Source organism: Triturus cristatus, chromosome 2_1, assembly GCF_964204655.1.
Source record: "Triturus cristatus chromosome 2_1, aTriCri1.1, whole genome shotgun sequence".
Classification (NCBI taxonomy): domain Eukaryota; kingdom Metazoa; phylum Chordata; class Amphibia; order Caudata; family Salamandridae; genus Triturus; species Triturus cristatus.
Window position 1 is genome coordinate 82,345,857 of NC_140581.1, and position 21,678 is coordinate 82,367,534.

Genomic DNA, 21,678 nt, shown 5'->3' on the forward strand with positions numbered 1-21,678 from the left:
GACGGATTTGGGTACACAAATCCGGTCTGCACTGTTTAGCAGTGTATATGTACTGTTTAGCAGTATATCAAGTATTCCGAAGTATCCAGTTATTGTCAAGAATTCAGCGTGGTGATTAGTTAAGCAGACTGTCATCATTGTCGATCATTGTTAAAATGTTTAATGTTTAATGTTTAAAGTATTCAGAAAATGTCTTGCATATTGTGGTATGAATGACTGTTCATTGTTCACTGTTCATTTATTGTGTTTTTCGTATTAAGAAAATTCAAGAGTAAGTATCAGATCAGTTGTAAATATGCCGCTCTTCTCGAAGTTAAGACAGATTACTACTAGAAAAGGGGTGCTTGAAGAAGCAGTTCCTATTCCTCCTAGGGACACTCCAGGGCATTTTATGTACCATAAACATGGCTTAGATGCCATATTGTTTCTTGATCTATGGGTAGATTATACCAAGGGATTACCGGAAAGTCAAAGGTGGCCCATAGCGGGAACCTGGGATGCAGAGTGCATCATGAAAGTGGAGGAAGAGTTATGGAAAAGAAAGGTCAGACAGTCACAGAAAGACGCTGTTGAGTTATGGCGTAAAGAATCTCATAGACGAACAGAAAAAGCACGTAGACAAGAAGAGAGGAGTAAAGAAAGTTCAAATAAAGTTCAAGAAAATCTATTAATTGAGGAAGGTATCCGAGTGAGATCAGAACAAGTAAATAGACAAAGAAATGCTCTTATGAATGGTATGTATCCCCTTCTAGCCGAAGGACTACCTAAGGCTGCTCCAGAGATGCCAAAAGACTTGCCACCCCCATTATTTCCAATTAAGGTACATCCAAGAGGGCATCCCAGAACCGCAGAAGATGTTTTTCTTTCCTCATATCTAGACGATGCAGCTCCCGAGTATGCTAACGCCACACCACATAGACCGTCTGGCGGAGGGGTTCAACGTCAGGATCAGGTATCTGTCCCCGTGCAACAGCAAGTTCCGACACAAGCGTCGGCAAGCACATCTGTTTCCGCATCTGTCTCCGCAGTCGATTCTACAGGGGCATCGACGCCCATAGTTGCTGTGTCACGTTCAACGAACCCATTCACACCCGACGCCCCAGATAGGGCCACGGGAGGTGCTAGCAGTGCTTTTACACCACCTAGAATAAATAAACTTGTTTTTCAAGAGTCAGCGCATTCACGTACACCTAAATTCGTAAGTGAACGTACGCTTAAAGAACTCCTTGTAAATTGTAGATATGACCCGGTGGTTGGTAAAGAGGACGAAATGGTCCTGGCATCATTACGTATCAGGCGAGCCGCAGAGTATTTAGCGAGGTTACCAGGGATGACTACGCATCTAGACAACATATATCATTTTATTCAAACAGGACGAGATCCAGGATGTATTAACAGAGCTATGGAATTCCAGAAAGTAGAGATACAGGGGGAACTGTTACGTTTCCTCATAAACGGTGTAATCAGAAATCAAGATCGTCCGGGGGTAGACCCGAATGCAATGCTTATTCTTACAAGATGGAGTCAGAATATATCAGAAGGGAGACACGATAAGCAAAATTGTATAATAGCCATGTGCCGAAAAATCCGTAAAGAAATAGAGCGTATTCATGAAGAAAGACTGGGAACAGACGAGTTTGAGCAAGATGAAGTGTCCGAATCAGGGAACTCCGCAAGACAGTCAGAGACCATAGCCTATGTAGGCAGAGGAAGATCCTGTGATAATGCTAGATGTTTTCCTGATCCAATACATTCTGTATGCCCAAAAAACAGCAGAACGTATCCGACGCCTGTAATAAATCTGAAATCTCCTGAACATTCGTTTCAAGCCGCAGATAAGATACTACGAGAACGAAGGGGTTACCACCTCCTCGATTCCATGGATGAGCAAGAATTAGCCAGATCAGCCGTTCACTGGATTGACAGTCCTGAAAAATACGGTGATGAGACCGTAGCACACACGTTTTTTAATCTCAGTACAGATGAACAACGTTTAGCTGGAATATATATGATTCAGCAACTCCTCATATTATATAAGAGCCAACATGCTGACCCTGGTCCTTTACCTGATATATTAACGGAACTACTCACGAACAGATGGAGAGGTTCTAGTAACAAGCTAATTAAAGAGATATTAGTGTCACGTAAACAGTATGTCCTTTTTGTAAGTCCGGATTCTCTCTCGCTGCCCCACAGAGAAAGAACGCCGTACTATATGGATAGACAAAATCCTTTACGAGAAGTGCACCCAATAAAAGGCGAAGACAATGAGTTTCACCGTGTATTTGTTTACACACCCATATCAAAAATGGAATTATTAGAAATGAAGAAAGTAGTACCTAGTCACGACAAGGACCCAGCGGGTTTCCACCGAGAAATTAAAGACATGTTACTGATGGGAGAGTACACCTTTCCTGATATTATGACGATATTAAAGGTGCTTTTGCCTGCTGGCATTTATGAAAAACTGAAAGAAAAAGAGTGGGAAGTGGGAGACCAAAAGATAGACTGGACAGCATTAGCAGAGGAAGAAAGGAGCCGAACTGCAGGTTCAGGGCTCGGGGATAAAGTTAAACTGTTACCAGGTTTACTAGTACAGGTACTGCCACGTTTATTAACTACAAAAAAGGAAGATTGGGGTGCAATCACAGCCTGCAAACAAAAGCAAGATGAAGACACAAGCGATTATTATGCTCGATTTGAAAAATGTTTTGGTATAAATAGTGGTATAAAAGCAAGTAGTGACTCATATCCACATTTATTTGTGACAAAATTAGTGGAAAATGCATTGCCCCCAGTGAAGAATAGAATATTGAAATTCGAGAGTACCTGGCAAAGTAACACTCCGTCGCAAATGCTACAAATGTTACAGTATCATCACAATAGAATTAGGGATGAACAAGAACACGAGCATAGACGCATGAAGGATACAAAAATGAAAATGCTAGTTTCTCAGACAGTACCAGCAGATGGTCACAAAAAGGGTGTGACACATTCTGGTGATTCTGCAGTTCCTGTAAAAGGAACCTGCAATTACTGTAAACAACTAGGCCATTATGTACACGATTGTCCAGTCCTGAAACGTAATATAGCTACGGGTATTGCAAGAGAGAGACCACGATTAGTTAGACAAGATCAGAATGAACAAGGAGCTATGCAGCATGGACAGTCCATGCCAGTTCAGCAACAGTCCATGCCAGCCTCACAGCAACCCATACAGTTTGTGCCAGCTGCACCACCGTTGCCTGCTACTGCCACACAAACCACAACACGACAAATGTATCAGACTGCACAGTATGAATACCCTGAGTATCAGCGCTACGCATGAACCAGCCTAGAGAGGGAAGTTGACTTACCGCTTATCGAGATTCCTGTAGATCAAGAAGGACCTTATGTACATAGTGAATTATTAGGTCAAAATAGAAAATTCTTACTCGATACAGGGGCAAGTCGAACAACAATAAAACGTAGTGAAGTTCCAGGGGCACCCCTCTCAGGCTCTCAAAATGTTTCCCTTGGTTTTTCGGGAAAACCTATTGTTAATGAAGTATCACAGCCTCTACCACTTACGATAGGACCTTTGACACGAACTACAGACTTATTACTTACTAAATCATGCCCAGAAAATCTGTTAGGAATTAAAACTCTGAAAGCACTAGGAGCCATAATATGTTGTTCTCCGGAAGGAGTAAGGTTGTTTTTGCGTGATTTTAAAGGTCACTATGTGTCTAGAGACATGGATCCCCGACTACAGACTTTACCAGTACATCTATGGGCACAAGGCCCTACGGATGTTGGCTGCATGAACATTACACCCTATCGAGTTACATTGAAAGCAGGAGTGGTACTACCACGAATGCGACAATACAAGTTACCGCATGATGCTGTAGTGGCTTTGCTGAAAATCATTGATGAGCTGATTGCCCAGGGAGTAGTTGTAGAAACAGACTCCAATGTATGTAATTCACCGATAATTCCGATTCTTAAACGAACTGATCCTACTGCTCCGCCAGTATACCGATTGGTTATTGATTTGCGTGAACTAAACAAGTGTATTGTACCACAATTCCCTGTGGTCCCTGATATATCATCATTGTTGACAGCAATTGATTCCGAAGCAACATTCTTTACTGTAATCGATCTCAAGAATGCCTTTTTCAGCGTCCCAATAGATCCGGAAAGCCAATACTTGTTCGGATTCAGTTTAAATGGGTGCAGCTTTAAATTCTCACGCGCTCCCCAAGGATTCACAGAAAGCCCCAGCATCTACAGCCAAGCATTGAAACGAGAACTTGACAGTATCCACATGCCAGTCAATACTGCACTGCTTCAATATGTCGATGATCTGCTGATCACCGCGAGAAGCGAGTCAGAATGTGAAAAAGCTTCTCGGACAGTTTTACATTTCCTAGCCGACAAGGGGCACAAGGTGTCCCCTTCTAAGCTGCAATTCTGTGTTCAGCGAGTTATTTATCTTGGTCACTCGCTGTCCAAGGAGGGAAGGCAGCTTACACCAGATCGCATCCAGTTAATTGCTAACATGTCAATACCCCAGACACAAAAGGAGGTGCGAGCTTTCATAGGCCTCACTTCATATTGTAGGCAGTGGATCCCTCAGTACGCATTTCTAGCAAAACCACTCATTCAGTTAACCACACAGGAGGCAGCCACATCGACTGTTCTCCCTTGGACTCAGGAACATACACAAGCTTTTGAAAGCCTAAAGAAAGCTCTATGTCAAGCACCTGTTTTAGCAACACCATGTTATAGCAAACATTTTACACTCTTTGTTACAGAACGTGAAGGTACTGCCTTGTCAGTACTCACTCAGGATCAAGCAGGATCACGCAAGCCATGTGCTTATTTTTCCAGTACATTAGATCCCGTAGCTCAGGCTTTGCCTGCATGCCTGAAATCAGTGGCAGCGACAGCTTTAGCAATCAGACAAAGCGATGCCATAGTATTAGGACACCCATTGACAGTTCAAGTACCACATGCAGTAGAGGTTCTTGTGAACCGAACACAAACACAACACTTGACCATAGCAAGACTTACCGGTTATGAACTGACATTGTTTCAACCACACATAGAGATCCGACGGTGTAATACATTGAATCCTGCTACACTATTACCTGTAATTGGAACAGACCCACTAGCTCATGATTGTGTTGAAATCATTGAAATAAAGACGAAACCTAGACAAGACTTGACAGACGTTCCATTGTTAGATCCAGACCTGACGTTGTATGTAGACGGATCATGCATGAGAACAAGTACAGGAGATTTAGTGGCCGCGTATGCAGTCACAACAGACACTGAAGTTATTGAGACACATTGTATAGATACTCTGTCAGCCCAAGCAGCAGAACTTATTGCCCTAACACAAGCCTGTATTCAAGCCACAAATAAGAAAGTTAATGTATACACTGACTCACGTTATGCATTCGGAGTTGTACACGACTTCGGCGTGCTGTGGCGAGAGAGAGGTTATTTAACCTCCCATGGTGCCCACATTCAGCACGGACCCCTCATTCATGCTTTGTTAGATGCAATACATCTACCCACTGCTATATCGATTATGAAATGTAAAGCACACACGAAGGTTACTGATACCATTTCTCAAGGCAATGATTTAGCTGACAGAACAGCTAAACAGACTGCTCAGAATCGCACATTAGACATGACAAAGCCAATAGTTCAGACACCAACACAGTGTATGACAATTAAGGATCCCACACTTGACGTAATTGACATACAGACACATGCCACAGCAGAAGAAATAAAGAAGTGGACTGAACTAGGAGGGATCCAGACAGATCAAGGATGGATGACGAAGGAGAAATCTGTATGGTTTCTCCCTGATTCCATGGTTCAAGCCATTATAGCTACAGTTCACAGTCCAGCACATTTAGGAGAGAAGGCTATGCTAGACAGCATTCAGCACATTTGGTTCAATAAACATTTACGAGCAGCAGCTAAACAAAAAGTTCGTACCTGTATGATATGTTGTCAGTTTAATCCAGGAAAGAGTGTTCCCGTAGAGCAGGGTGGATTTCAGCCTCCTGACCATCCTTTTGAAGTCCTCCAGATGGATTATATTCAGATGGAACGTTGTCGAGGATTCAAATATGTCCTCGTAGTTGTCTGCGCTCTCTCCCGTTGGACAGAGGCGTATCCCGTATCAGATTACACTGCCCCGACTACTGCCAAGCAGCTAGTTCGAGAATTCTTCCCACGGTACGGTTTACCACGTGTTGTATATTCAGATAACGGTCAGCCTTTCTCATCCGAATTAATGAAACATGTCTCACTCTTGTTGGGATATCAGTGGAAATTCCACTGTGTCCGACACCCCGAGGCAGCAGGTCTCGTAGAAAGACATAACCAGACACTGAAAATCAGACTGTCCAAAATATGTAGAGAGAAAGGTGTCGACTGGATAGTAGCATTACCAGTTGCACTCTTTTACATGAGAATGGTAGCACACTCTAGAACAGGGCTATCCCCGTATGAGGTGATCTTCGGTAGACCGCCGAATATGTGGGGGACGCCTATACCACGTAAAATAACTGACATTGACTGTAACATGCTGACAGATTACTTGGCTTCCTTGATGTCTGCACTACAATCTTCTCGTTCACAGGTAGCTGCAGCCTTTCCCGACAACACTGAGGCGAAACCCCATGACGTTGTTCCGGGTAATCTTGTCTTTGTGAGAAATTTCGACAGGAAAAATCAACTGGAGCCCAGGTGGAAAGCACCCAAGTTGGTCCTGTTGACCACAAGAACAGCCGTGAAGATCGAGGGACGCAAAGGGTGGATTCATTCCAATCACATAAAAAAATTTCATGGACTACCTTCAGATATAGACACTGTGCCCTGCACTCCCTCACAGACTGATTCAAAACTTCCTTTTGTTGAACAGAATGACTCTCAGTGCTATAAATTAAAGCTTAGGCCCAAACAGTCGAGCAATTTGATTGTTTAAGTCCTCTCCAAGGTGAAGCGGTTGAATTGTCTCCGACATGTATCCCTTGGACCTGAGTAGAGAAGATACCCGAGAAATGTTGAAACGACAGGCGTATTGTAAATCACTGCGTAGCTACTGTATGAGGACATTATTAATTTTGTTTTTATTGAGTGTTTTAGTAATTATTACGAGTGTAATTTTGCACATATATCATCCTGTTTCTAAACGTGCTTTCAATATAACTGATGAACATTCTTTTAGTGACCTACCGCCACATGAATTATCTTATAGACTTGCGCTGCGCAATAACACCTTCATTAGTATGTTACATCATTCCCATCAGACTAGTAATGCGACCAATTGTTGGGTGTGTGGCCGACTCCCTCCCTATCAGAATAACAAAGGAGTTCTGCCTTTCTTTCCACATCCATTCACACACAATGGCTCCTGTGGAGCATGGTTTAGTTTATTAAATTCCATAGACCCAGACACCGCCGTTTATCAACAACATTGGATATGGGGAAATCTGAATCTAGTTTTATTCAAAGTCTGTCACCCTAATAAGGAGGGTCACCCCAGTAGAACAGGAACTGATTTAGAAAATGAAGTGTATAAATTAGGTAATTTTACGCCTAATCTTATGATTCTGAATGTCAAATCCGAAGTTGAACTAATTCTGCCCACTATGTCAGTACTTCCAGTTAAAGGTGAATTATGTGTAAGAAAAGTTGGTTCCATACATGTGGGCCATAGTAAATGTGTTACTACAGTAGAATATAGTGATCAAGGCAAATCTTCATTTAGAGCTTCTCGCCATTCTTACTTTATATGTGGCCAGACGGCATATATGCGTCTGCCTCTAGATTGGGATGGTACCTGTTACATAGCATTCCTTTTGCCACCTGTTTTCCTAGCTCCCCCTGATTATTATCGAAATGTTCATTTAGTACACAATAGAGAGCGAAGAGATCTCCCAGTTGTCGATTATACTGAGACAGCATGGGACAAGTATGTAGATTTCAATAAAGGTATCTTTCCCTATATAGGTACTATATCAAATAGTAAGCTGATACGCAGACTCACCAAGACTCTTGAAGCTGTAGTAAACGAGACTATAGCCGCCCTAGGCAATCTGACAGAGGAACAATCAGTGATGAGAATTGTTGTTCTCCAGAATCGTCTTGTCCTTGACGTCATCCTGGCCGATAGGGGCGGAGCTTGCAGGGTCATCGGATCCAGCTGCTGCATATTCATACCAGAAAATTCGCCATCTGTATATAAAGCTATAACACGCCTTCATAAGATTGTAAGCCAGATACACGAGAATCCAGGCACTTGGACGTGGTCCGGGTGGATTTGGAGTGTGATATCAGCCTGGGGATGGAGAGTTCTATCCTTCCTAGGTATTGGCCTTCTTATGCTCTTCAGTTGTTGTTTATGCCTACAATGTGGACCAGTGATTTGTGGTCTGTGTGCCACATCATGCATTCCATATCAAAGTTCTCGTTCAAAATGCCGGAAGAAGAAGGAAGAAGAAATGATGCTCCATGAGCAAATCGATGGAATGATGAAGATTGATATCTCTTGAAGGGCAAGAAGGGGACAAGGAGGGAATGTGGAAATGTGGATTTTCCTGGTCAGTTATGTCCCCTATCTTGGACCCCAACGGTTCTATATGCATGTTACAAGTACATGTATGTTCCCTCCAGTTCCAGTTTCTAAGACGCAAACATATGTGTGTCTACCGTCGACATGTTCTCTGTCAGATCCGCCATCAAAGGGCTGGATATTCGATTCCCAAGTATGAAAGGCCACCGACTTTATATGGCTAAGTTACTCCATTTTTACAGTTCAGGCAAGTAGGCCCGATTCTGTCCTCAAAGCCTTTCCCTGCTCTCTGTCTTTGACAGCTTCAGCTTGAGCTCGCATCTGTATCCATGAACTTTGTCCTACTCCCTGTGCAGCTAACGGTGCCTGCCTCGGCCAGTTTTCGCCTGTCTGCCAAGAAGTTGTATTTCACCTTCGAATTATCTATTTTGCTCTTCAGCCGATGCATTCCTGTCTAGTGATTTAGGTAAACATTTCCTTTAGCTCACAAGCAAAGGACTCAGCCTTTCCGTCCTCCTGCAAGTGATTCATAGCCCTGCTGCCATGGAAAGTTTTCTGCCCCTCGCATCTCATATAGACACTTAGACGCTTGTACACGCACACACAGTTAGTATAGAATAGATTCTGTCCGAGAGTCCTTCCTTGTGGATAACATAGTTCTCCAAACATAGGATGGTAGATATGATTTGGGATTAGGTTGACTTGACCCCCCAGACTTCTCGTCTCCACATGTAGAGCTAAATGTCAAGTCCCCTTCACCCCCTAGTTGCACGTCAATTACACGTCATGCTGCTGCGCGCGCATCTATGCCAAGTATTATCTTATAGATCCACCTATGTCTGATAATGCAAACCAATCATGTTTCTTTTATTCCTTATTACGCCTAGTTTCGATTACGTACCTGTTTTGTCACTTTTCTTATCAAATGTTACGCCTTCTACATTCGTTTCATTGTAATGCACTTATTATAAAAATACATGTCTGTCAATAAATTATTGTACTTCACTTCCTGAACCCTCGTGGTGACGGAACCTGAAGGCCGCGACTCGAGTCGGCCATTTTGAATGGAATAAAGCCCATTAGAAAACCTCTTATACCACGGATTCTGCCTCTTGTTATTTTGAGCTATTTTACTTTATTTAAGATCCCGTATGAAATTCAGTCCGGTATTTTTATTTACCACAAAGGGACCGTGAGGATGAAGTCATGGATGAGGGAAAATGTGTGGTTCCCTGGCTTAGAAGCAGCCGTAGACACCGTTGTTAGGAACTGCCATGCCTGCCAACTCACCAGCAACCCAGAGGCGCCAGCGCCCGTGATAAGAGGATCCAGCGCCCTCTCCGTGGTCATGGGTGAGTCTAGACTTCAGGAGTTTCCCCGACGGGAGAGTGACTGCTGTCTTGGTCGACAGTTACACGAAATACCCTCTTGTAGAAGTCATGCCATCCACCTCATTCAACCATCTGCAACCGGTGCTACAGAAGGCGTTCGCTCTTTTTGGTCTACCTCAAGTTGTGAAAACCGACAACGGACCTCCGTTCCAAGGAGGAGAGTTCAAGGAACTACTAACACAGCTAGGAGTCAAATACCACTGCATCCCCCCGCAGTGGCTGCAAGCTAATGGTGAGGCAGAACGCTTCATGCAAGCACTAAACAAAATCCTCAGAATAACAGTGGCCGAACAGTCTGATCCTGAAGTGGCCCTTCACCCATTTTTGGGAGAATACTGCAGTACCCCACACTGCACCACACAGCGGTCGCCGTGGGCACTAATGCTGGCCGGGCCCCGGCAAAACACCCTGCCAATGGCAGACAACTGGGTGTCAGACCCGTACGATCCAGTCGGCACGCAAAATCGATGAATTACGACTAACAACAAAGCTAGCAGCCGAAGAAGAGCACGACCCAGAGTCATAACACCATGATGCACCGGCCTAGTGCGCCACCGCCGCAGCGGAGGGAAATTCCGCACAATGTATGAGCCAGGACTGTGGACAGTACTGAATATCAACGGGACTGCCCTCACCATCACCAAAAGAGGAGAAACCATCACCCGAAAACATCTCCTGGTTCAAGCAGGTACAACCGGACGATGCTGAGCTGTTGCATCCCAGTGACCTAGGTGATGAGGACCATCCAACTGGTGCTCTGTCACCGCGCTCAGACGACAATCAAGGCAGGAATAATGAACCTGTCACTCCACCCACGGAAAGTAGACAACATGCCACCATGGAAGCTGCGCCAGCCGCCAGTCCGGTGAGAAGCCAACGCGATACGCAGCACCGGTACAACTTAAGACCAAACCCCAGGCCGAGTCAGAGACTGGCAGACTTTGCATGTTGACCCATCGTTTGCATTCCTGTTGAATACTGATTTGGGATGGGATGTAACGGTCTAGTCTTTGCCCCATAGATAAACCCATAGCCCGGAAGGGCAAGCACATAATGTAACACTCTCTGGCCAGGCGTGGCCAGAGAGCTTAAATAAACTAGCAGAGGTCGCACGGAACTTCCGGCCCAGACCGTGAGCCATATGTCTTGGCTGCTCCCTAACTGTCTAGGCTGCGGTGTAGGCGACTCTACAAGACCGAAGTAGAATTTTAGACCTTCCTTTCCTGCGGTTTCGCATTGAGCAGTCTACCCATTGCCCCCCACTGTTTGCACAGCCTTGTTACTTCTATTCGGAGTCGACATGTTTGCGCGTGGCGTGTTTAACTAGCGAACCTCTACATCCCTCCTGCACTGAACCCCCTCCACCCCATTAGTGGATTGTAACGCGCTATGTTAAACCATGTTTCTTGCAACTAATCCCGCTCGGGCCACAAATTTCACTGCGAAATGGTAATTTATTTGATAGAAATCTGTTTAGTCTTGAATGTAAACTACCCTTTTTTGCCACTTAGTTTTGTTTTTAAGTTCCATTGTGAGCACGACAGCTTTCCTAATGCACGGTTGGGCTCTCGTTGTGTTGCCGTATGTTTTTAGGCAGGGGTACAGCATGATTCTTTTTCATGACCCCGTTGAATGCGGGTTGTGGCTGTTGCAGGCTCACGTAAAGAGGAGTTTGTTTACCTCAATGTCCACGACCCCGTCCACAACTACCAATGTAGAGGGATAACGAGGTACACTTCGCAGAAGGGGTGTGCGAGCAGGTAAAATGTGTGGGCTTTTTGGGTGCCACTTACAGAACGTGACTGGAGATGAAGCATTCAAGTCTTTCCACCCCCTCTAATATCAGAGGGAAGTGGGAGTCACTGAAATTATGCAGCATAATACGCCATATTTTTTGTTTTATGGCATTACTTCATTTTTGGTGCTATTTGTTGTCTTGGTAAATATTTCACATCATTGTCACAAGTTTTACCAACCAATATAGAAATAAGAAACTGGAAGCTTACTAGTTAATCTTTGTGAAGGACCTTCCGCTGCACACACGTTCAAAAGTTCTTGGTAACCGCTGTAAGGCCACTACTACTAAAGCTCGTGGGTGGTTTCCTATAATGTTGTGAAATCTTTTTAGGCTCGGCATGAGCAAGTGTTTGATTTTTATATATATAGTTATAACTTGTTGGAGGTTTTATGATCTAAAGTAACTTACAACTTCTCTCCTCAGACTGGGTGAGAGCAGCACAATGCTTCAGCACATTGATTCCAGGAAGCGCTGTACCTTGTAAGATGGTCGCATCTTCATTGGAACTTTCAAAGCCTTTGACAAGCACATGAACCTCATTTTGTGCGACAAGTTCGGGAAGATCAAGTAAGAGCATTGAGTGCTTCACACTAGTCAAGATATGCATAATCAAGGTCACCAGAATTAATCACATGTGTTGTCATATTCCATTGTGTGGCTCTCAAGCATGGTGCAATGGTAGGGGGACTCGATTGAACGCTTCAATAGTCATGTTGCTTCAATAGTCATGTTGCCTAAACTGTTATAATCCTTGGTGGTACACTGAACCATGTACATGCTTAATGGGACAGCTGATTTATTTAATCTAGCCTATATATTTGCAATTTAAAACTTTTGCTCCATTGTCCGGTTTGGGTATCGTGCAGGTATTGATAAGATCTTTTCGGGCCCAGGGCAAGAAATTTGTATAGTCTGAATAGCTTTTCATTTTTTTCTATTTAGATCGACCCTGCCGGACAGCATACGCTTGTCTGGTTATGAAAGACATTGTGGGTTTACCTAGTACGCCTCCCTCCCCAGCTCTAAAATTGGTTACCATTGGTTGGTTTAACAGTCAATCCTAATAGGCTGCTTCTTATTGCATGGCCTGCCTTGTCCATACGGTCTGTTCCTCCCCCTAGACCGTCCCAATTTACTTTTGTCCTTCCACTGCTCATTGGCACAGAATTTCATTTGTCTTGCATGCTCTGCCTGTTGAAACGTATTGTCAGCTTTGACCCTGCCCATTGCTTGCCTTTGGTTGGCTTCATTGTCATTAGTTTGCTTGTGTGGGTTTTACTTACCTTCTGTGTGTTTGGCCCTCCCCTGGTGCATGAACAAGTGGCGGCTCTTCCACTAAGGCAAAGAAGCGTCACCCCACTGCTTTGCAGCAGTGAAATAAAATGATAACTTGATGTTTTATTTTGTCCTGCTGCTGTTATGTAGACTACATAGGCCGTCAATATTGCAGTTTCACTGTTTTGTGCAGGTTAGGTGTCCCATGTCATCATGGCAGTCCCTTAAGCTCATCTGCTATGCTGATAACATAATTTTGATGGGCGTGATATTGCACATTTATTTGCAGCCTTTAATGTTTCCACACAGAACTATTTAAGTAGAACTAGCATACTCGAGGGTGAAAGGTGCAGTCATTATTCCTATATCTTCTGAGCCTCGCTCTTGATCCCTCCGCGTGCTGTCCACCAAGCGTCTTTTTGGTTTAAAATAAAAAACAGCAATTGTTAAATCTCTTTAAGCCACACGAGGGTTGCTGCCCGCCACCTGAGTCTGAAGAAAGTTGTCAGGCTGCTCTACTCCTCCACGTCAGTCTATAAATCCATTCCACGCTACGCAATTCCACAACTAACTAATTCAATCCAACCCACTACACACCACATACATACACACCATAGCACATGAGTAAAAGACATTGTCATTTACAGTGCCAATAGGTCTAACTCCAGAAAATGCGAGACCGATTGCATTGCAAATGCTTGGTTTTTTTGGGGCACGGGGAGATTACGTGATTTGCCCAGAATCACAGGATGTTGAGCGTCATTGCCGAGACTCGAACCCGGTTCCCCAGCTTTGAGATCAACTGCCCTAGCTGTTAGGCCAGACTTCAATACTTTTCTTAATATTGTTTAAATAGAGATATAAATATATATTATTATTATTTGTATATAATTTGTTTATATATACATATATTTTTAAAATGTATATTATTTTTTGTAAATATCTTTTTGGGGATTTTATAGTTTTTTAATATGTTTTAAAAATTTAATTAATTTGGTACTTTAATGTTTTGCAGTTGAATATTGTAATGTTTCATTTATATACCTATCTATATAATATTTATATATATATATATATATATATATATATATATATATATATATATATGCTTTTTATAGTGGTAAATTAAAAAAATACCCCCACAAATTTAACATAGTGTCAAATATATATTTTCAATAGTATCACATTATATATATGTACATATAAACATACACACACATGTGCGTCTGTGGTTATTTAAGTATATATTTATATATAGTATTGAATATCATTTAACTGTATTTCATTCAAATTATATTCATATTATATATTAAAATATTTCAGATTTTCTATTTATACCTTATACATATTAAAAAAACAATATTTTTGTATGTTCTTTCATGGTAGCGTGAAACTATATTTGTGGGATATTTTTGTATCAAATTCCCCGCGAGGAACCACGTTTGAACTAACTTTCTTGGACACATCACAACAATCATCCCCAGATGAAGGCTTATGGCCGAAATGCATTGGGCTTGAAAAATGTATGATTTAAAGCTGTATTCTACAAAATAATCTTTCCGGAAACAATGCTTTCTGGGATCTGAAGTTTGTCAACAATATTGCGATGGTACAACAATATTAAACAACATTAACATCGATGGATTACATTTGATTTATTGAACTCAATATAAGTTATTGAATCCTGTGACAAGGACCACCCCTGTGCCCGGGGGACGCACCCCATGGATTTGGGGGTGCAACCATAGATATATTTTTGTATCTATCATTATGAGTATAGGGTACATGATATTTTTGTTATCTATATTTTTGACACCATATTTTTGCATCACAATATTGTTTTCAATATTGTGTCAGTGATCCGTAAGCTTCAAAGTGCTGCAGGGACTGGCAAAGAAGGGGCTGCACTTACAAAGCTAGCCTTGCATATTATTCCGGTTTAATGTGAGTTTTATGGAGATGCCGAGCATCCAGTTTTGAGTTCAACAGAAGATGGTTCTAGGACGTTGCATCCACTGATGACATTTTGAGAGTTGTGTGCCATCAGCATACACCGAGTTCCACAGTAAAGCTGTGAGTTCTGTGCCATCAGCATACACAGAGTTCCACAGTAAAGCTGTGAGTTGTGTGCCATCAGCCTACACAGAGTTCCACAGTAAAGCTGTGAGTTGTGTGCCATCAGCATACACAGAGTTCCACAGTAAAGCTGTGAGTTGTGTGCCATCAGCATACACAGAGTTCCACAGTAAAGCTGTGAGTTGTGTGCCATCAGCATACACAGAGTTCCACAGTAAAGCTGTGAGTTGTGTGCCATCAGCATACACCGAGTTCCACAGTAAAGCTGTGAGTTGTGTGCCATCAGCATACACAGAGTTCCACAGTAAAGCTGTGAGTTGTGTGCCATCAGCATACACCGAGTTCCACACTAAAGCTGTGAGTTGTGTGCCATCAGCATACACAGAGTTCCACAGTAAAGCTGTGAGTTGTGTGCCATCAGCATACACCGAGTTCCACAGTAAAGCTGTGAGTTGTGTGCCATCAGCATACACTGAGTTCTACAGTAAAGCTGTGAGTTGTGTGCCATCAGCATACACAGAGTTCCACAGTAAAGCTGTGAGTTGTGTGCCATCAGCATACACTGAGTTCTACAGTAAAGCTGTGTGTCCGGTACCACCTGGAGACATTCTTTCACTGACAAAGGGGAAGGAATGGTATAAAGAAAAGGCCCACGTGCACCACTGTGTGGTTGACCGTAGGATGTAGCGGGCATGAAACAACAGCTCCTTGCAGCATTTAGGCCTGTAGGCATCGTAGGCCAGAGAGCTCTCAGCTCAAACCCCCACACTTCACAATCTGCATGCCCTCACACCAGTCCATGCAAGTGGCACGGGAATGCCAGCTTGGCACGTTCTGTTTCGTATTGCCTCCATTGCTGTCCCTTCTAGTTGGAGATGCTACCCCTCTTTGTCACTGTTACCTGCTCTCGGTTTGTGGTTGCTTGCTGTCCATCCCTCCCCCCGCCATTGTCTTGCTTCTCGGTCATTCTCCCTTTATTGATTGCCTTGTGGCTTTTCTCTCCCTCCTTCTGTTTGCCTCTCAGTCTTGGCCGCCTCTTCTCAATGATAGCTTTGTTCATGTGGGTGTTCTAGGCCTTGAATAGCAGATTGTGGGATCCGATAAGAAGTGTGAGAAGCATGTGGACATACACCCCGAAACCCCTCTTCTCACCCCTGCCCCTTCACTAGAGGCTTAGTGTCTCCTCAGGTCTGAGCGAGAGGATTCGAAGCCCCCCACCACAGTGCCAGAGGGGAGGGGGAGGATATATAATAATGCTAGCTCCCCAACAGTACTCTATTCTTTTGAGGTCTAGTTGTATGGCCCCTGATCCCCAAAACCCCATTGCCAAAGCAACCCTGAAAAGAGCTGACCTGTGGGGCGTGTACCAGCAGCCCAGATGTGCCACGGTAAAATGTAAGCATTCCTTGCCCCAGAAGTGCTTCCCACATCTAGGTCTGGCTATTGGGAGGTTTAGCTTTGTCACCGAGCTATCGCGTTCCATGAAAGGTATTGACACCAGCGCTCCTCGGGCAAGAGTCATGGATGATGTTTGGACTTTTGACGGTGCACTACTGGCCCAGCTTGGCTCCTTACAGCTCACACTTTACACGACTCCGTGCTACCCACAAAGATGCTGAGACTTGCCAATCTTCAGCTCCGCCTGCTGTTCCAGCTCCGCAGTCACCCCGTGAGGTAAGTGGCCGTTCAGTGGCTCTCGTCCTTCTCTGCCAATGACTGTTCGAGACCTTTAAGGGGGCGGGTCATTCCCCGAGTTCTCGGGCTTCTTTTGACAGGATTTGTATGTGGTGCATTGCGCGTTAGTATTCGGGATGCAAAGCGTTAATCATGAAAACTGCAAGCACGTGCCAGTATATTTATATATTTAAACTACAATGACATTTATCGATTCGCTGATTCAAATATTGTTTGGGATTTGGTGAGTGTACATAGGGTTAAGTTTTTCTTGTAGAAAGTACAAAAGTGCATATTATGGTGGAATGAAATGTGCTTGAAACACACGTGTCTCTGACGACCAAGGAGCGCTGGCGCGCGTCAGCATTCTGTGTCTTTCCAAGGACATTTGCCAGAAATACAAAAAAAAACAACTTCTCTGTTTCACTTCCAGTCACTGAAGTGTTATCATTTCCATCCTTCCTGTAGAGCAGCAGGGCTGGGTTACTGATCCAACCACGACAATGGACAGGAACTAGAGGTGTATAAGTACCACGGACGGTGCCATGACAAAGGGTGTATGTTCATTTCTGCCCTTGAGAAGAGGTCGGAGGCTGCACAAGGTTTGGGTGAGTATCACACTCTGTGTTACAAGAAGGAGATTACTTGTGCCTAGTGATGATGAGACCTGTGATGCATGCTATCTATGTTTAACACTCACTCCCTGACTCAATCACTCACTCACTCACTCACTCCCTGACTCACTCACACACACATACACTCACTTTAGAAACACACAGAAGGGTTATAATTCCATTCATTGTCTAGAGAAACAGGGCTGGGTTACTCATTGAACCCAATAATCATCAGGAACTAGAGATGCAAAAGTGTCGTGGATAGTGCCATGGCAAATGTTGTATGTGAATTTCTGCCCTTGAGAAGAGGTCGGAGGCTGCACAAGGTTTGGGTGAGTATCACTCTCTGTGTTACAAGAACGAGATTACTAGTGCCTAGTGATGATGAGACCTGTGATGATGAGACCTGTGATGATGAGACCTGTGATGATGAGACCTGTGATGATGAGACCTGTGATGATGAGACCTGTGATGATGAGACCTGTGATGTGTGACCTGTGATGTGTGACCTGTGATGTGTGACCTGTGATGCGTGACCTGTGATGCGTGACCTGTGATGCGTGACCTGTGATGCGTGACCTGTGATGCGTGACCTGTGATGCGTGACCTGTGATGCGTGACCTGTGATGCGTGACCTGTGATGCGTGCCTATTGATGTGTGACCTGTGATGCGTGCCTATTGATGTGTGACCTGTGATGTGTGACCTGTGATGTGTGACCTGTGATGTGTGACCTGTGGTGTGTGACCAGTGATGCGTGACCTGTGATGCGTGACCTGTGATGCGTGACCTGTGATGCGTGACCTGTGATGCGTGACCTGTGATGCGTGACCTGTGATGCGTGACCTGTGATGCGTGACCAGTGATGCGTGACCAGTGATGCGTGACCAGTGATGCGTGACCAGTGATGCGTGACCTGTGATGCGTGACCTGTGATGCGTGACCTGTGATGCGTGACCAGTGATGCGTGACCAGTGATGCGTGACCTGTGATGCGTGACCTGTGATGCGTGACCTGTGATGCGTGACCTGTGATGCGTGACCTGTGATGCGTGACCTGTGATGCGTGACCTGTGATGCGTGACCTGTGATGCGTGCCTAGTGATGCGTGCCTAGTGATGCGTGACCTGTGATGTGTGACCTGTGATGCGTGCCTAGTAATGTGTGACCTGTGATGCGTGCCTAGTAATGTGTGACCTGTAATGCGTGCCTAGTGATGTGTGACCTGTGATGTGTGCTAACTATTTTAACACTCACTCACTCACCTACTCACTTCCAGACTCACTCACTCTCCTACTCACTTTCTAACTAATTTACAAACTCAGTCACTCACTCACTGATGAAACTAACAGGAGCATTTTTTATTTGAAAATCTCCACACCAAAGTGCGCCCATATCTCTCAAGTTTTCACCAATGCTTGGAAGGTGAAGTCCATCACAATCCTCGTGTGTGGTAAAACTTAAAGATTTAATGAAGGGGCGCCATATCGAAATTATGATTTCAACTCTTCACCACCAATACAATTGTGGAATAAGTGATCAACACACACTATGGATACCGGTTAGGAAAAGGTGCCCTCAAACGAACCAATGTTGCTGAGTGACAGGATTTGATCTGAACGGAATCCGAGCGAAGGAAAGATGCTGGCAGGTTGTTAGATGAGTGACCGTACTAGCTGGGTGAATTGTACGATGCTTCGCGCGTCTTAAAAGCACATGTCCTTTACTGAATTGGCACCTTAATCGATGAGAGTATATACCCAGAGTGAGTGCAGCTCTATGTACTCCGAGATGGTGATCCTGTAATGAATGTTGGCTTCTGAGGCCGGGAGGGCAGGGGGCGTGGACATCGACTTGCCAGGCAAACGCGGCTGAGGGTAATGTGTTTGTACGGTTGTCCCTGCACAAGTATCCCTGATTGCAGTGTGTGTGCGGGTCCTTTGATTCTCTGCTTAGCCTGTGTTCATTGCGTTGGTTTGTCTGTCTGCTTGGGGTCTCAGTAGACCTTATGCTGTGTGGGACACACCTGCACTCGGTGTTAGGGAGATCTGGTGTGAGTCAGTGTGTGGGGTGGATGGAATTGACTGCATTGCTGAGAGCTCTTACGTGTGTTCTAATGCCTGCTGCTGGGTTGGTGTTGGGTAGCTCTCACAGTGGGTGTGAGGTATTCAGGACACCATTATCCTGGTGATCACACTCACCCCGCGTCCCCTGTTCCCGTGTTTCCATGCACCCACGTCACCATCTATTTGGATCTTCCTATCCAGCTGTGATCATCCTTTACTTGGCATCTTTGCACATTTCTGCCTGGTGGACAGATTCCCTCCATGAGGATGGGCCTCTTTATCGAGTCCGGGCATTCCTGCTAATAGTCAATCAATCAAACGGTACTTGTAAAGCGCAGCTTATCACCGGAGAGCATCCAGGCGCTAGGTGAGGTTTCAGTCGAAGAGCAGGTCTTGGGTTTCTTCCTGAAGTCTGTCAGCGAGGGTGATGCTCGGAACACTGGTATAGATGCAGCATCCTTCGTATCATGAGTGTGGGTCTAGAATTCCCAGCATGTAAAGCAATGGAAAAACCAAGAACTTGTTGAAGCATACGCGTGGGACATGACACAAGCGGGCATTTATGAAATTCTAAACAACCAGTAGCAACAATCAGTGCAGGGCTGATTCAGTAAAAGAAAAATGGTTGTCTCCATTGGTGAATGAAGTTAAGCTTTCAGAATGAATTCTGAAATCCTGATTCACAAACCAATACTTACAATTCTTCACTTCATTGATTGAGGATTTGTCCATACACACATGGTATTGATATAGTGATGAATAAATGGGTGTTGTGGTGTTTTACAGTGATACAATGCGGAGTTCCAGATATCGCGTTTGTCATTCAGGCCGTCCCTAGTTTAGGAATTGTTTGAAAAGATCAGCCTTGAACTGTGTTCTTTACTTTTCATAGGTTATTTATTTGTAAGGTTTTATATAGCGCAAACATGACCCACGAGGGTATCAGAGCGCTTTACAGTGTACAGTTATAAAACATAAAGATATGAGGTAGTATGAGGCATTTACGTACAAAACAGGTATATAATAAATGGGTAACATAGGTGACCCGTAGACGACACATGATGATCCTAGAGGGCAACAGAACATTCCACTAAATACAGTTTTTGACCATTGGGTGGTTGTAGTACTAAACATACATATAATATTCTCCTTCCAACCACAAGAGGTAGGCAGTGATAAGAGGTTCGTATAGGTGACTCGATGTCTGCCTAGAATCAAGTCTTAGGACATGAATTTGATAATTAGGAGTATTTTTACTTCTTTTTTGAAGGCGGTAAATTACGAGATTCCACGTACCCCTAGAGGTAAGGAGTTTCAGATCTTTGGAGCAATCCCTGAGAATGCTCTGCAACCAGTTCTCTTTTTATGAAAGGATTGTGGTTTCAGAAGTAAAGAACTCGCACTTCGTAATTGTCTGCATCCGCCTGATCGTTCTAGCTTTAGAGCGAAGTAACTGGGTGTATTGTTATGGAGTGCTTTATAGGTGTATTCTTGCCTCGTATGGCAGCCCGTTCAGAGCTATCAAGGTCGGAGAAATGTGGCTATTTCTTTTAGTTCCTGATACCAATCTAGCCGCAGCATTAAGTGATGCCCTCAGCTGCACTAGCTTGTATTTGTGGAGACCGCAGAGGGTGGTGCTTCCATAGTCTAATCTTGGTAGCACTAGGGTTTGCACTGCTGTTTTTAGGTCAGCCTGAGGGAGGAAGGGTTTGAGTTTCCTGAATATACTCATTTGGTGATTAGCTCCCTTGGTAGCATTAGTGATGTGCGTCTTCTTATTCAAATGTTTGTCTAAGGTGACTCCCAGGGATTTCGCGGAGTCAATGATGAGGGGAGCACAGTGAAAGGAGGTTAGGTGTTTCAGCCATTGGTCTATTTTAGGTGTGTGATTGGGTGGGGAGATAAGAATGAATTCTGTTTTTTTGGTGTTAAGCATGAGGTGGTTGTTAGTGAGCCAGTTTTGTGTGTTCTGTAGAATAGTGTTGAGGGAAATGAAGTCTTCTGGAGTGGAGATTTTCAGATACAGTTGGGTGTCGTCCGCATACAGTTGATAAAGAATATTTGCAGATTTCAATGTGTTCGCCAGGGGTTCCTTTAGTGGGTTGAAAAGGATGGGTGATTGGGCGGAGCCCTGTGAAACGCCTAGGGTGACCACGGAGGGTGGAGAGAGTGAGTTCTTCATCTTGAATCTTTGTGTTCTGTTACTTA

General features: G+C 44.1%; 1 protein-coding gene and 1 long non-coding RNA gene across 3 annotated transcripts in view; one reads left to right on the plus strand and one right to left on the minus strand.

Annotated features, from left to right (window-relative positions):
- LOC146863787 (uncharacterized) overlaps positions 1–21,678 on the minus strand; it is a 160,624-nt gene that overhangs the window by 100,071 nt on the left and 38,875 nt on the right. The window lies entirely within an intron of this gene.
- Positions 16,356–21,678, plus strand: part of LOC146863788 (endonuclease domain-containing 1 protein-like) — a 30,362-nt gene continuing 25,039 nt past the window's right edge. The window contains exons 1-2 of one of the 2 annotated variants that reach the window (XM_085628057.1): positions 16,356–16,792; positions 17,261–17,400. The gene's annotated coding sequence lies outside the window, so the exon portion shown is untranslated. Of the gene's footprint in view, positions 16,793–17,260; positions 17,401–17,686; positions 17,739–21,678 lie in introns of those variants that run through there. The other variant, XM_085628064.1, reaches the window with a different exon arrangement.